The sequence below is a fragment of the Camelus bactrianus genome, chromosome 10, assembly GCF_048773025.1.
Source record: "Camelus bactrianus isolate YW-2024 breed Bactrian camel chromosome 10, ASM4877302v1, whole genome shotgun sequence".
Taxonomy (NCBI): Eukaryota; Metazoa; Chordata; class Mammalia; order Artiodactyla; family Camelidae; genus Camelus; species Camelus bactrianus.
In genome coordinates, this window is record NC_133548.1 from 4,603,158 (window position 1) to 4,619,941 (window position 16,784).

Here is a 16,784-nt window from a genome sequence, read left to right on the forward strand (position 1 = left end):
AGACATGGAGAAACCTTAAATGTATATTACTAAGTGAAACAAGCCAGTATGAAAAGACCATAATATTGCATGATTTCTACTATATTTCATTTTGCTGTGAACTTAAAACTGCTCTATAAAATAAAGCTCATTAATTTTAAAAAATGGTTAAAATGTAAATTCTGTTATGCGTATTTTATAATAAAACAGTAAAGATTTCTTAAATCATTGTTCATTTATAGTAGAGCTTAAAAACAATGTCACCATTTGAAAAGGAGAAAAACAGCAACGACTTCAAAAAAAAAAAAGTTTCATTTCACTGCTTACAGGTGTACTTTAAATGCAAAGACTCCAGCTTTATATTTAGTATTTTACCTACCTCTGTACCAAACACTATACTTCTAACAGCTTCTAGGAACAAAGTGCTTTATTATACCAAACTGAAAGCAAGCTGAGTTGTTTGTGATTTAAAAAAAAAAATCTAAAGCTCACTCTTACGGGAAATGGCTACCAAGTACACCTTCAGTATACAGCAATTAAAAGGGCAGATGTCTGTGTACTGCAGGGGACTCCATGAAAAGTGATGAATGATTTTTTACTAAGTGTTTATTTCCAACACTATATAGTTTTTATAAACACATATGTAAGTATACAAACACAGAGAAAAAAAATCAAGAAAATAGAGACAAAACTATTAACAGCATAAGGTGGAAATGGACTGGGGGAATGTGATCAGAAGAGATTTTAGTCTTATCAACTTTACTGTTTTTTCAAAGCAAATACAATCACATATTGACTAATTTTTTTAAACTAAGACTTCTAAACAGAAAAATGGCAATCGAGTAAAAAAGAAAATTTCACAATATTCTACCATCAGTCAAGATTTCAAAACCAAACCCAGTAAAAGTTAATAAAATAAGATATTAATCATTAATAAAGTCAGCTTAGTCTTAATCACTTTTTCTGTGAAAGTTTGTGACTTCTACATTAATACACTTGCAAGAAAAAAAACCCTTACAAATTCAAATTACCCAGTTATTTTCTATGGAAAAGAGAGGAGAACTTTAACATTATTTCCATTTTGTGTACGAAGAAACTGGGGCTCAGAAAGTGAAACATTTTGCCCAAAATCACTTCAGTGGTCAAACCAAAATTCCAATTCAGTTCTCATCAACTTAATGACCCTTTCTCGAAATCATTCTGGCTAGACGTCTCCCTCCTTCACTTCCTCCCAGTGGCTCCTTCTTCATATAAAATATGAAGAGCCTTCTTGGGGTAAAAACAGTTAAAATAATCTAAGTAATGAATCAAGCCCAAGTAACAACTGTAATAACAGGACTGGGCAAGCAAAATAGGAAGAGACACAATTACATCTTCCCAGTGTAAGGCAGGTAGGTGAGCACAGGCAGGCTGCTGAAGGTTCACACTAATCAAGAGGCAATTCAATACTAACTGAGCTGAAGGGGAGTACAGCTCAAGTGGTAGAGCACACGCTTAGCATGCACCGAGGTCTGGGGTTCAATTCCCACTACTCCCTCTAAACATAAATAAATAAACCTAATTACCCCCCTCCAAAAATAATAACAACAATAAAGTTTGTTTTAAAAAAAAAGTAACTCATTCCAAGAACCAGAAAACTTTACAATACAGTTAATGGCAGGAATGGACTCTACTTTTTTCTGGGGGTTTATAAACACAAACATGTCCAGGAATGTTTAGTCTTCACAACAATTATGCTAAACCAGCTCTCTCTCTACCCTGTGCCCCTACAATCCTTTTTCATTCTTTCCTCATTGCCCCAGAAGATTATCAAGCTTTATTTTTTGAATACAATAGTTACAATGCCTATACATTTCCAAACTCCTTCGCCTCATTGAAAATTCCTGGGACAAAACTAAAAGTAGTTATTAACTCTTTGCTCCTGGGATCAGCAGCGCTGGCACCAAACCCCCTAACCCTCCTCAACTGATATGGTCTGCTAACTACAGTGTCACAAAGGGAGTTCCAACCTAGCCCAGCCTACAGGCCATTATTATGTCCCTCCATGCCTCTTTTGTTTCTGATTGCCTCTTTTCACTTATTAGTCAGAGTAAGAAAAGACTTTAAATATTAAAAAGTTATAAAACCATTCCTCCTCTCCCTCAGGATAGGCCACATATTATAAATGCTGAATTCCACTCTCTTTCTTTCCCAAAGACAAATTTGGTTCATAATCTGTTTTGATCCACATCCTTTTTCCAGATTGCTTTTGGTCTTCTATACGTGGCTGGAGTCACATTTAAGGTTCAGATAAACGTTTTCTAGTAATCAAATGATACCATTTTAAAAAAGTACTTTTCCTTGAAATCTTTCCCATTTCTGGATATAAAAATGAACTAAGTAATCTGAAGGAGAAGAAAATCTCTAAGAAATCCCTTATTAACACAGAAACACTCCACATTAAAGGAGGGAAAAAAACATATTTGCCAGCTCTTAACAAAATGAACATCTTCTATTACTTGTAATTTTTAAAGTTTTTTAAAATATCCAAAACAATACCTGGTACTTGATTATTCAGAAGTAGCAAGACACCAAAGAGCAATCCAAAATAAGACCAGCAACCTAAAAATTAAAGAGTAAACATTATCTGCTAGACTGGCCAACATGAATAGTGCTTTAGGTACAGAATATCTCAGATTCGTGGATAAGGAACAACTGACAGCTAACCTCTAATTAATCTCAGTGGCAACAATGGAAAAAGAAAATATTGTTAAATCAACCTAGAATCAGGTATTAGGCAAAACTGTCTCTCAAGAATGACAGTATAAAAAAATGACCTATTTATGGGATTTTAAGGGCAGCAAAATAAAAATGAGACAATAGTTGCATAAAAATTAGGAAGAGTCTAAGACTAAAAGCAATCAAAGATTCTTATGAGAGTGCAAGATATCAAATAGCTCTAGGCCCTAAATTAAATATGAAATATATAAGATTACCAAGAAAAGAAGTGTCTAATCTCTTACGAGGTGTAGGTAAAAACAGCAAACAGGAATGAAGGGAAAAAAATCTCACAATACACAGGCAAGAAAAGAAAAAGAACAGGAGAAAAGACCAGTTAGAAAGCACAAAATAACATAGGAGAAATAAACCAAATATTTTGATCACAATTAACATAAACAGACTCACTCATCAGCTTACAGTCAAATTATAAAAATGCAATCCAGCTATGTGTTGCTTTCAAAGGCACACCTAAAACATTAAGGGAACCGAAAACTTGATAGTTAAAGGGTAGAAAAATACATATCAGGCAAACATTAACTAAAAGTCACTGGGTACAGTTATGCCATTATCTGACAAAATATACTTTAATGGAAAAAATATTCCTAAAAACGAAGATTCATTACAGAAATGACAAACTTTGCAAGTCACTGGGAATTTAATAATTCTAACTTACAGGCAAAAAGCAAAAATATTGAGATAACTACAGGAATCTGACAAATATTCCATCATAATGGGATTTTTAACAACACCCCTCTCTGAAATTGACAGAACAAGCAGACAATATTAGTTAAGGATTAGTTTGAATGTTAATTCAATTAATGTGTTTCATCTAATAGACATGGGAAAACTTTATCTTAAAATTGGAAACATACATTATCTTTAAACACACACAGAATACTGATAAAAATCTGCCACAAAATAGACACTATAAAAACAGCGTCAACAAATTTCAAAAATTAAAATCACACTGGAGCACATTTTATTAGCACAATGTATGTTAGCAATCAATAACAAAGATAAAGGTTAAAAGATACAGAAAGCAAGGTTTTTCAATATACTAAGTCAAAGAAGAAATCAAAATGAAAATGTGAATATATTCAGAACTGAAAGAAAAATTTTACATAGAACTTCTGAGATGTAGCTAAAGTGGTAATTAAAGGGTAATTACTACTTTATTTACATATATGTGTACAAATTATGTACATAAAAAAAGCTGAAAATTAACGATCTAAGCATCCTTTTCAGAAGATAAACATCAGTAATTAATTACAAATCAGGTAGATTCAAAAGATAAGAAATTAGAATTTTCTGCCAATATATTTGAAAATGCAGACAAAATAAAATCTAGAAAAATGGAAATTACCAAATGTGACTCAAGAAAAAATAAAGACTCTAATTATCCTATAAATATTAAAGCAACCAAATCAATAATTTTAAAATCTCAGGCAGAAAACACCAGGCCCTGATGGTTTTACAGGCAAGTTTAAACAAACACTGAAGGAACAGACAATTCCAGTTTTACACATAAATTCTCTATGAGAATAAAAAGGAGGAAATACTACAGCTCATTTTATTAGACTAGAATAACATTTTATTAGACCTGAAAGCAGAATTCATCAAGGTTGATACAAAAAAAGGGAAATTAGAGACCAATCTTACCAATGAGCATAGATACTTACATCCTAAGATATTAGCAAGTAAAATAAACACCAAAAATACATGACAAAAAGAAAACAAGACAAAAGTTTTTTGTTTTTTTTAAAGAGTATGTCATGATCAAGCTGGATTTATCCCAGGAGTATAAAGTTAATTCCAATGTTAACTGCTCCTTTGGGAGCAATTTTTCACGCCACCAGATTAAAGGAGAAAACTGTATTAGCATCATGGCGATAAATGTAGAAAATGCATTCAATTAAGTTCAATACCTGCTTGTGACTTTTAAAAAATTCTCCATAAACGAAGATTGAAGGAATCTTCGTCAACTTGTTAAGAAAATAAAAAAGTATCCACACATTTAATGATGCAAAATAAAAGCATTTTCCTTTTAAACCAGGAACATGACAAGGAGGCCTGCCATTACCATTCACACTGCCCACTGGTGATGGCTGCCCGGAAGCAGCACAGTAAGATGAAAGTAAGACATAAAAAGTAAAAGGACTGGAAAGAAATGACCTGTCATTATTCAAAGGTGAGACGATTATCTACACAAAAGAAGTCCATGAGAAAATTACTAAGTTAGAGAAGTTATTGAATATAAGAGCCACATATAAAGTCATCTGCATTTCCATTTACCAGCAAATTGAAAATTTAACCTAAAAACATCATTTACAACAGCAACAAAAACTATGAAGTAACCAAAAAATAAATCTAACAAAAAATTTTTTTAATTTTTAAAAGATAACTATCTGTAAGCCAAAAATCTATTTCCTCTTCCACCTGGGTAGTATAAGGACTAGAAAAAAGATTAGAAGATATTAAGACCCTTTTTTGCTCTTTTATTCCATGCTTTCAATGAAACACTTTTTAAAAAATCCCATAAACACAGCGAAAGACAGGTCACAAACGGAGAAAAGATACCTGTCACACAGATAAGCAATAAAACCCAGAATATGAAAGAATTCCTACAAATAAGAAAACCCAAACAACTGAATAGAAAAAAATAAGACACAGGTATTTCACAAAAGTAGAAATCCAAACAGACAAAAAGATGCTCAACTTCATTAAGAAATCAGAAAAAAAAGAACACTGAAACCATGAAGAAATAAATGAATTAATAAAAATGGGCATAGAATTATTTCAATAGACTTTCTCCTAAAGAAGACATACAAAGAGCGAATAGCACACGAATACACTTAGCAGCATTAGTCATTCAGGAAAGGCAAAGCAAAACCACGGCGAGATACCACACTTCGCAACCACTAGGATGGCTGCAATTTTTTTTAATGGAAGATAATAAATGTTGGTAAGTAAATGGAGAGATTAGAACCCTGATATAGTGTTGGTGGGACTGTAATATGGTACAGCTACTTTGGAAAATAGTTTGGTAGTTCTTCAAAATGTTAAAAGCGGAGTTACACTACCAAACAATTCCACTCCTCTAAGTATACACCAAGAGAAATACATATGTCCATCCAAAGACCAGTACACAAATGCTCACAGCAGTATTAGTCATAACAGTCCAAAAGTGGAAACAAGTCAAATGTCCATCACTGCTGAATGGATAAATAACATGTGGTATGTCCATACAATGGAATGCTATTCAGCAATCAAATTCAAAGAAGTACTGATACTGATACATGGTACAACACAGATAAACCTTAAAAATACACTAAGTGAAAGAAGCTAGTCACAAAAGACCATATTCTGGATGATTCCACCTATATGAGATGTCCAGAATAGGCAAACCCATAGAAAGTCCATTAGTGGTTGCCTAGGGGTTAAATGGAAATGGAGAGTGACTTCTCATGGGTACAAGGTTTCTTTTTAGGATGATGAAATGTTCTAAAATTAGACTGTGGTAATCATTACACAATTTTGTAAATATACTGAAACCTATTAATGTTATGCTTTAAATGAGTAAATTGTAGTGATATGTGAATTATATCTCAATAAAGCTATTAATTTAAAAATGAGATGGAAGTTGACACCCACTAAATTGGCAAATATAATAGTCTGACAATACCAGGAGTTGATAAGGATGCAGAACAACAATGCCTGTAGGAGGGTAAACTGGTCCAACTATTTTGGAATAGAGTTTGCACCATCACTGAAGTGAAAGCTATACAGGTCCTGCTACCCTGCAATTCCGATCCTCTCCAGGCTCTATTCCCTCGAGAGCTGTTTTTGCACTCGTTCAAAGCCTCTCTGCCTGTTTAGTGGAAACCATCCTATCCTCCAATGCTAGGACAAAGATTAAAATGAGATATTCAGCCTGAAGTAGAACACAGACATGAAAATGAATAAACTACAGCCACACACATCAATGTGGACAAAACTCAATATCAGCATGGCCTCACTTCCCTCCCTTCCCAGCTTCCATTCTGCGCCTCACCACTGTAATCGCCCCATTGACCCTCTCCTGCTTTGCCACTTTTCTTTCAAGAAAACCACAACTCCCACACAACTGCAACACTGCCTACTCTGCTTCCAGTAAAAAGAACACAACTGCTCTTTTCACTTTAAACCCAGGATGGCTCCCCTCAGGAGGCCACTCCGTGCTGCTCATCCGTTCACACGCTTACTTTCCCATAGGACACTCCAGACCTTCTTGTCTCCTCACACCCCACCTGCCCCTACTCACCCTCACTTTCACTGACTGGTGGCTTCTCCCTATTTCACTGAGAGGGAAAGAAGAAAACGTTGCTGCTCCCACTCTCCCAGCTCCCCAACTCTGCTCTCCCTCCTCTCACCAAGGAAGAGCCTATGGACTTATCACTTGGGCCCACGCCTTCCCAAAGACATGGTCCCAGCAAGAGCCCCCTTCTCCCACCTCCTCAAGCTGTTCACTCTGTACAGAACCATTTCCCACCAGTGTTACAAAATGCTGTAATTTCTGCCACTCAACAAAACCTTCCCCGGGTCCCAAATCTCCCTGCAGCATCATGACAAGTGCCCACGAAAGGGCTTTCTCTGTTTGCCGTCCTCTCCTCTCTACCCCAGTGACCCTTCCTTTCAGGCTTTTACTGCCCCACGTACAGGGACCGCTCTTGTCAAGATCATCAACAACTTGTGTGCTGCCAAAGCCACAGGACAAGCCCGGGCCCACACTGCACTTGACTGTGCAGCGAGCCCTGGCGCAGTCCTCCCTCCCCACTCCCTCCCATGACAACACTGCCCTTGTCTTCAAAGATGCAAGGCTCACCTGGCTCTCCTCTACCTCAGAGCTGCCCCTCCTCACCTTCCTTGCCAACACAGCCCTCGTTCCTCACTGCCCTCTCAACATTAGGACTTTTAAGTATCATCAAGACACTGAAGACTCTCACATTTTTATCGCCAACCCAGACCTCTCCCCTCAACTTCAAACACCTTAATCCTACATGCCTCCAGTCCGCTCTCTAAAATCTTCACGAACATAACAGGTCCAAATCCCAATTGGTGATCTTTCTTTTTACAGCCCGTGCCTCCCGCCACCTTCCACAGCAAGCAAAAATCCCTGGTCACCCTTCACTCAGCTCTCACAGCCGTGTTCCATATTTGTCAACAAATCTTGTCGGCTCTACCTTCAAGATGCACCCAGCAACCAACCACTTCTCACTTTCGTCTGAGCTGCCGTTACTGTTCTGCTGGATCCTGGGCAGCCCTGGGCAGCTATTAACAGTTTCAGAGGGACCTTTAAAAAACATAAATCAGATCTCATGCCACATCTCTGCTCAAAACACTACAATGACTTCCCATCTCATTCAGAAAAAAAAGACAAAATCCCAACAATGGCCTGTGTGACTGGCTCCCACCCCATCGCTACCCTCTGTGACCTGCCTCCTGCCACTCTCCCTCTGGCTCTCCCTCCAGCCAGGCTGGTCTCTCCTGTCCCTCCAACACAACAGGTACCATTCTTCTGAGCACCTCACATACACTGGACTCTATCAGACCCCCCTGCCGCACCCCGACCTGTACCACATGGCTCGGCTCCGTCCCTCACCTCCTGTGTTCAACGGGCCCCTCTCAGGAAGGTCCAATCTGACCACCTCATTTCAACCTGCAAACAGCCGCCATCCACCCACTTCCCAGCCTGACTCTGCTCCCAGCTGTTTCACCACAGGACTGCTGTATCTTTGACCTGTTAACTGTCTTTCCTCAGTAACACGTAAGTTCCAGAGGGCAGGGACAATGTCTTCTGTGCTCACTGCTAATACACCCAGCATTGGAACATATGTGTTAGTGCCCAGAACATAAGAACTCAAAACATCTGAATAACTTAATCTCAAAAACAATATGAGGGGAGTGGGTGAGTTACAGAACAAAATGATTGCATTTATATAAAGGCATGCAAAAATTAAGTTACATTATATATGGATACATTCACAGATGGCAACACCATAAAGTAAAACAAAAATGATACGTGCAGGGTAGTGCTTGCCTTGGGGAAGTCAGAGAAGGGAGGAGTGGTCAGGGGAGGACACACAGGGAGCCAAAAGCAGTGACTACATTCTGTTTAATGCGCTGGTTAATGCGCACACGATTGTTGGTTTTAACATTAAACATCTCTACACATGCTGGTATATACTCTTTGAATATATAATCTCACTAAGAATTAAAATAAAAAATAGTTTCCAGCAGGACAGGCCAAACCCAGCAGAATCACCTGTTTTTGTAAATAAGACTGCATTAGAGGACAGACACCTTTATTTGTTTACATGTTGCCCACTGCGGCTTTCACACTACAGCAGCAGAACAGTCAGTAGAGAGACCACACAGCCTGCAAAGCCTAACATATTTACCAACTAGACCTTTACAGAAAAACATCTGGTTATAATGCGAAATATGTAAAGAAAGTAAGAGCAAAATTTAAAAGACCTAATCATCTCCTAAAATACACGGATCCTGCAAGGCATGTGTGATTATCTCCAAAAGCACAGTACATTGAAAAATGATGGTTCTATGTAACATGAGGGACTCCAAAGCAGAGTTTTGATACTGTCGTAAGCTCTGGAAAGAGACTTTAAAGATGAATGTTTTAGAAAGCAAAGTGCAAACAAAATTTACGATCTCTTCTCTCACCACACTAAGAAAATATTATCACACTTATACAGGTAAAATCTATGTAACATAATCTAAATGTGGGGGGAAAACCTAACCCCATAACCTCCCCTGACCCACGTCACCATCACCCTATACTTCCCCAAAGCAGGCAGTTAGACCTCTCAGGTCCTCTATGATACCATGGTATTCCATTTCACTTCTTTAGGGTATTCCACTACAACTTATATTAGAGTCATTTCTGAACATACTTCTATTGTTATTAGGAAGACTGATAACAGTAACAATATTAAAATACTACTGCATGCTAGGCATTGTGCTATTTAATTTAAATTTAATATTCATTTCATAGATAAGGAAACTAAAAAACAGATGTCATCTAATATTATAATTACACAGTTGGAAGACTGGGAGCCAGAACTCAAAGTCAGCTATTTTAGATCCTGTGCCCTCTTAACCTCCACAAGGCACTCCAAATTGAGAACAGAGAACAGGTATTAATCTGTGAAAACTCCCTTAGCTTAAAAGACTATGCCAATAATAGGTGCCAAATGCATAGCTGTTGTATCCATCTAGGAGTATAATAAATCGAGGACAAGAGGTCCATAGTTGGCGGAGAGGAGTGGGGGTCGTTCAAAGGATGTTGTTTAAACAGAAAGGTACAGGGTCTCACTCACAGGCAACAGAGGCAAGTGAGACCTGCCCACAGTTCAGAGGCAACAGAAACCCTGTGTATCTCTACACCAACAAAGAGAACCAGGAGACACTACGCCTTCATCTGCTACAATGGCAAAAACTGACATGTACTATACCACAAAAAAAAAGTTCACCATTTACTCTTAACTCTCAGTGAGCTTCAGCTGTGATGTCACTACTGAAACAAATGACACGTGGAATTATGGTCTGGTGGGGCCACCAAAACCCTAAGGAACCACCCAGGGACTGAGATTTCCCTGTTGCCTACAGGTCCATTCTCTAGCACGACCTAAATTTTTCTCTAATAATCAATGACCTCTAAGTTCTGTTCCAGCTCCAAAACCACTGATTCTCATGAAAGGAAGCCCCAAACAACCAATCAAGTCAATCTGTCAGTGTTCCTCCCATCACTGCCTCATCTGGGAACTGAAGGCCCAGATTTCATCAAGGTCCACCAATGTCTACTGACTACGCAAAGCCATCCCGGAATGTGCTTCAGTGGCTAATGTACCTGCTGCCTTACGTGCCTTGATCAGGGTCTCAGGGGACACACATTCTCCGGCAAGCTCCCCTTTCTCTTCTTGTCAGTGTCTCTGTTACCAGCATTACAGTTCGGATTTACAACCAGGTACATAGAACTCAAGGCTCCGACTAGCAATCCACACAGCTTTCTCTCCAAGTCTGACTCAACATTCAGTCATACTTTTGTTTCTGCAGCCTTTTTATTTTTATTTTTCTGCAGCCTTTTTAGTTCTGCTTCCTAACATTTCAAAAAAACCAAAAAACTTTCCTTCATCTTTTCTTTGGGCCACCAGATTTCATGGTAGTCAGCCTCTGGGGCACATAAAACATTCTAAGTCAATACATATTCCCACAGTAAGAATTTTAGAGCTAATAATACCCTAGTTTTCTCCAGAGTTGCTGAGAAGTACAAAATCAGAGCCTCCTTATATCAGTAAAAAGATGTTCAGAAAGTATCAAACTTTATTTGCATAAAATCAGTCAACCATGTAGTCTTCACTAATACTTAATAAAACAGGTCAACACTAGTCAACTAGAAGTGAGAAGTAGTAAACCTCCTCTGCTCAGAGCAAACCCAGATCTTTGCCAAGTCTGTAACAAAAAAGTGTCCTAGTTAAGGTAAGAAGCCTTTCAAGTACTGCCAAGATTCCCTTTTGCTTGCTTCTTTACCATCTAGCCAATCTGCCTGGTATCCAGATGTCAGTTCATAATCATTCAAAACCTGAAACAAACTGGGCATTGATCCGACTAGTAACTCTCTCTTCTCTCCGGGTAAAGAAAAATAAAGGGGGAGGGAAAGGGAAAGAAAGAGGTTTCCAAGGCAACTAAATCTAAGCCAAAGTCAAAAGGCCACAAAAACAAATCTCCAGTCAACCTAGACCCAGACTGCAGCAGAGGAAACCCATTCCCACAGGAAGCACCATCGATTTCAAGGGTGCTCACTATGTCTAGGTTCACTGCACCAGTCAACAGTGCAAGTTAGATCCAGTGACTGACGAACATACAAGAAGCAAAGACAATAGAGGTAGATTCTGTCTGTCATTACTAACCAGCTTCACCAGCTGGGGAAGAATAGCATTACTTTTTAAGACACACCAAACCAAGGAGGCAAGTGAAAGTAACTAATACATAGGAAAAACAAAAGTGTAACAATTTTATTCCGCGGCAAGAAACTTCTGGCAATCTTAACCACCCAACCAACAAACATAAGCTCTTTCCTCTGAAGCCTCTAGGGCCTCTCACAAAGTCACAAACTTATTTAAATCATGTACAAGTCTAACAATCTGTGTTGTCTGGTCTCACAGCCAATAGGACATCATCTTGCTTGTCAAAGCTGCCTTTCCCTACAGACTGCAAGTCCTTAAGTGCCTGTTCGTGAGTGAATCCCTAACACAGTTTCTGACAGAGTAAGGACTCAATATAGCTGCTGATCAAATAAATGAAGATTAGAAGATTGGAGTGGTCACTTGTCATTTCCAACATGGCCATAGGCTGAATTTAAGGACAAAGGATTAGAAAGTGCCTTCCTGCTCTTCTCCCCTTCATATGTCCAGATTTTAACATTCAGTTGCTGAAAATGTGTATAGTTTTTATACTAACATTCTTCCATTCAATAAACTAGATCATCTAAATTCTAAGTATGTATGAGAAAAGGACCTCTGCTCTTCTCTCTTCTACTGCGCCTCACCTCTCCAGGAGGAAAAACACTTGACTAATTGGGTCAGGGTCCGGGGCACAGAGGAGCCCCCTTTACTAGCCAGAAAGAGTCACTGTGTTAAAAGGTTAAGCACAGAGCTTGCCTCTCTCTTGTCTTCAAAGGGCAGAATTGGCAAACTGATTCAGGGCTCTGTGGAAACAGGCCTTCAAGATGATGATGAAGCTGGCATCTAAAATCAGAACTGACAGCTGACTGACTGGAAGAGGGCAAAAGATACAAAACTCAAAAGTCACAGCAGGATGAGGTTATTTAGCACAGACAACCTAAATACCTGAGAGTGCTAAGTTTCAGCACAATATGGGATGTAGTCTCATAAAGCAACAGAAAAATAAGTTTCTCAATTACTTTATAGAACAAATTCATTTAAAAATTCTTTTAAAGTTCAGTCTTAGGGCATCTGAAAATAATAATACACATATCTTTCCCTACTAAGTAATCTCCAAGGTAGGATCTAGGTATAGACAGAGTTCACAGACAACACAAAGGATTCCTTGACCCAGCAGTAGTCCCCAAAATCTGTGGTCTAGAACAGTGGTTCCAAAACTTAGCTGCACTTCAGTATCACTTGGGGAGGTTTTAAAACTCTCATCACAAATTTCTAGAGGTGGGGTCCATCACCCACAGTCTTAAACAGTATCCCAAATGACTATAATGTAGGCCAGTGTAGCATTTATCCAGGGTTTCTCACCCTCGGCACTACTGATAGTTGGGGTTGAGAATTCATCTGTCGGGGGGTGTGAGGTGCCTTCCTGTGCACCATAGGATGTTTAGCAGCATCCCTGGTCTCTACCCTCTAGAAGCCAACAGTACAGTGACCAACTCCACAAGTGTGACAAGCAAGTGTCTTCAGACATTGCCGAATGTTTCTTTGGGGCAAAATCATCCCCCAGCTGAGAACCACTGATCTAGAGTAAATCAAAAACCAATCATTTGAGGTTCCCTTAAGAAAGGAAAGAAATAAGAAAAGTGCTTAAAACCAAAAGGCCAGGTCTGTATTTTCTGTCCATCTCACCTAAGAAAAAGTAGCGAACACTACTCAGCCCACACCAGGGCTCAGATCTTGACTTCTGAGGAAGACCAACCACAGCTTCCTGTGCTTTTTATGAAATAAACAATGCCGTTTCAGCTGAGCAGATGATTAGAAGAACTTCACTGTCACTATCATTATTCTTAAGAGTAATAAAATACTGTAAAATTTTAGACCAATGTATACTCACAGGCTCTCTCAAATATCTAAAATATAAAATGGAAAGATACAAGTTTATCATAGAAATAAACTAAATACCAATCCTACAAACAGTATTTTTAAAAAGATGTTTTTATCTGTAATAAGCACATTAACTCTGAACCAAACTGATGCAAAACTGTATCTTAAAGAGGCTAAGCCAACCTCATTCTGTTAAAGCCTTAATTTTATCCCTGTTTGTCTTCTGTTGTGGTCTGATTCTCAAATTCCCAAGTAGTTAACTGAAACTAGCAAGTTTTTGTTTTGCTATACCTTACACAAGAGCTAGTTTTCTAATCTAAAACAATCTTCTTTCTGTTCTTGAGTAAGTTACACCAGCAAGATGCTCATCTCTACTTAAGATTGAGTCTATCAAAATAACACTTCCCCAGTGCAACAGAGCAGGCCAGGTCCCAAACAAGTAATACAGGGGAAGAGCAAGGATGGTTTCAAGTACAGGGGGAAGAGCTCAGGGCAGGAACTAAAAGATGGTGAGCATGTGTGTGACTGAGTGGATGGCATTTTGTTAGATATTCTAGACTCCCTGATCACACATACTGAAATGCAAAACAGTTTCCAAAGTGTCCATCCAGGAAAGAGTTACTCCCCAAACTATCTTCACTGAAGTGTATCTCAATCCACAGTAACCCTTCAAATCTCACTAAGAACCTAGGAGTACACGGAGAAACTCTGGAGTCGTTGATTTGGGAGCCAATCACACTGATTAAGTAAGATCCAAAAGTACAGCGGGAACAGAATTCGACTGGGGTCCTGATGGGCTTTTCATTATTTAACTATCTCTTAAAATTCTGAGGCACCACCACTAAATACTCCAGAAAACGTTTGTAATTAAATGACTCTTCAACCACCCCTCTCCTGAAAAAAATTAGTTAAAGTCCCAGTTCATTTTCTCAGCCCAAATGACTCCTAAATACAGAACTTTCTAAAGACAGTCACCCAAAGCCAGGACTTAAATACTCACCTGACTTCCTAATAATATTTAAACATTTAAGAAGCAAATTTAAACTAACAGCAGCCGCTAATTACTAAGCTGATTCTTCGTGCCAGGCACCGTTTCTAGCTGCTTTGCACGTACTAACGCATTTACTTCCGACTAACTTATGATTATTCCCACATTACAGAAGCAGCAGTGAGACTGAGTAACTTGCCCAAGGTCACAGAGCTAGAAGTGGTGAAACCGAGATCTGAATCCAGGCTATCTAACTCGAGAGCCAAGACAGCGCAACCACCACCACCACCACTTAGGAGACTTCCCTGTGGCTGGAAATCTGGAGTCCCTTTCCCACTTGCTGCCTACCTGCAACATGACCTTGAGGACAAAATCAAAGTAAACTTCACATTAACAAACTAGGACAATGGCCACGTTAACAAGTGCTGTGAGGATGAAAGGAAACAACTACCAAGTGCTCCTCCCATAAAAGCAAAACATAAACAAAGCTCCAGCCTACCCACAGAGAAATTGTTAAGTACCGAGAAAATTACACGAAGCTCTGAGGTTGAAACGTCAGGACACACAGGTACATCCACGGACTCATTCTGTCCACCTACAACCAAGTTTCCGTTGTGATCACAGCGAGCAGGAGCTAGGAGACCCCCTCCGAGTTAACAGCGAGAGGGCTTCTTTAAGAGGGAGGTCCTTGCAGCCGAAAGAAGGACCACCCCCCTCGCTCATATTCGCCAGGGAGGCATTCGTGACCAGGTCTACGTTGGAGTCGCAACACCGGAGTCAAAAAATCGCTCGGAAGGAGATTTAAATACTCCGAGCTGGTTTTGGCGTATTCCGATGACTGCGGCGAATGAACAGAAACCCACAGAACTTGTTTTCCGGAGAACGGAGTCCAACAATGGGCTTCGCGAGTCTCCGGCGAGCTGCCGCCTCAACTTGACACGCTCCAGGGCCCGCGCCGAGAGAAGTTCTCCAGGGCCCGGGCGGCGCTCGGGGCGGACAGGCCGGCGCGGAGCGGAGCCGAGAGGGGCCCGGCCCGGTTAGGGGCGCGCCCCGGACGCCCGCCCGCCGCGCAAGGCCGCGGACCTCAACGAGAGCGCAAAGTTCGCCGCCGGCCCACGTCCCGCCCTAGCGCCCGGCCCGGCGGGGCCCCCGCGGCCCGTGGCGGGCGAGCCGGCGGCTGACAGGCGCGGGCGGGGACGGGCCGAGGAGCCTCGGCGCAGCGCCTCCCCGGCCGCCGAACGGCGAATTCCGGGGGGGAGGGGAGGGGGCCGGGACGCTCCCTCCCCGCGCCGCCGAGGCCCGGCAGAGGGGCCCCGCCGCCGCCGCCCGCGCGCCGTGCACCCCGCGCACCTCGCGCCGCAGCCCGCTCCGCCGCCCCCTCCCCCATTACCTGGAGGTGCCCGCGACTCGCCGCTAGTTGCGCTCAGGCGGGAAACGCGCTCACCGACACCATCAGCGAAGCGCCCAAAATGGCGGACGTATCAAGCAGGCCTTGAGTTCCCCCCGCCCTCCCTCCGGCCGCCTCGTAGCCAATCACGGCCCTGCCCCCGCCCCCAGATCCGCGCTCATTGGCCTTCCTCTCCCGCCCCCTGCAACCTATTGGCTCACCCTGCGGTCCCCATTGCACCCACTGTGATTGGATCAGAGACCCCGTCAGTCAAGTGCATTCTTTTCCCATGGACTTGACGGATCCGGAACCTCTAGGACCCCGGAGTCTGGAGAAACAAATCAGAAACCGAGAGAAACCTGGCCGGGTCCCCCTACGCCGTAGCAACAGCCGGGCCTCCGCTTGACGGACGCTTCGGACGACCAATCCAATAGCCAGTGCTTTTCAAAACTAAATTGAGCCAAACCAGTCATGGCCGTAGAGCTAGGAGCTGCAAGGGAACCAATGGGGAAGCGAGAGCGGCGGGCAGGCTGGTCGGAGGGCCTGGAGGAAGCCGGTGATGATGTGAGCCACAATATTTTCCGGCGGCGGAAGTCGTCGGGAGCTGGGGAATTAGCTCAAATGGTAGAGCGCTCGCTTAGCATGTGAGAGGTAGCGGGATCGATGCCCGCATTCTCCACGGCAGAATTTTAGAAGGTGCGGCGAAGGGGGTTACCCGTCATGGTCACTTAATCCCTGAGAGAGTGGTTGTGCCAGGAGAGACGGTGAAGGTGAAGACCGGCACCCCTAATTGTGCACCTGCCACTGCTAGGGAGGGGAAATGCGGGGGCAG

At 41.3% G+C, this 16,784-nt stretch overlaps 1 protein-coding gene across 13 annotated transcripts in view; it reads right to left on the reverse strand.

Moving 5' to 3' along the window:
- PPP6R3 (protein phosphatase 6 regulatory subunit 3) overlaps positions 1-16,068 on the reverse strand; it is a 113,799-nt gene extending 97,731 nt beyond the window's left edge. For 9 of the 13 annotated variants that reach the window (XM_074371597.1, XM_074371593.1, XM_074371601.1 and 6 more), the window contains exon 1: positions 15,956-16,068. The gene's annotated coding sequence lies outside the window, so the exon portion shown is untranslated. Of the gene's footprint in view, positions 1-2,517; positions 2,581-15,086; positions 15,106-15,955 lie in introns of those variants that run through there. The other 4 variants (XM_074371589.1, XM_074371595.1, XM_074371594.1 and 1 more) reach the window with 4 other exon arrangements.
- Positions 16,069-16,784: the final 716 nt, after the last annotated feature.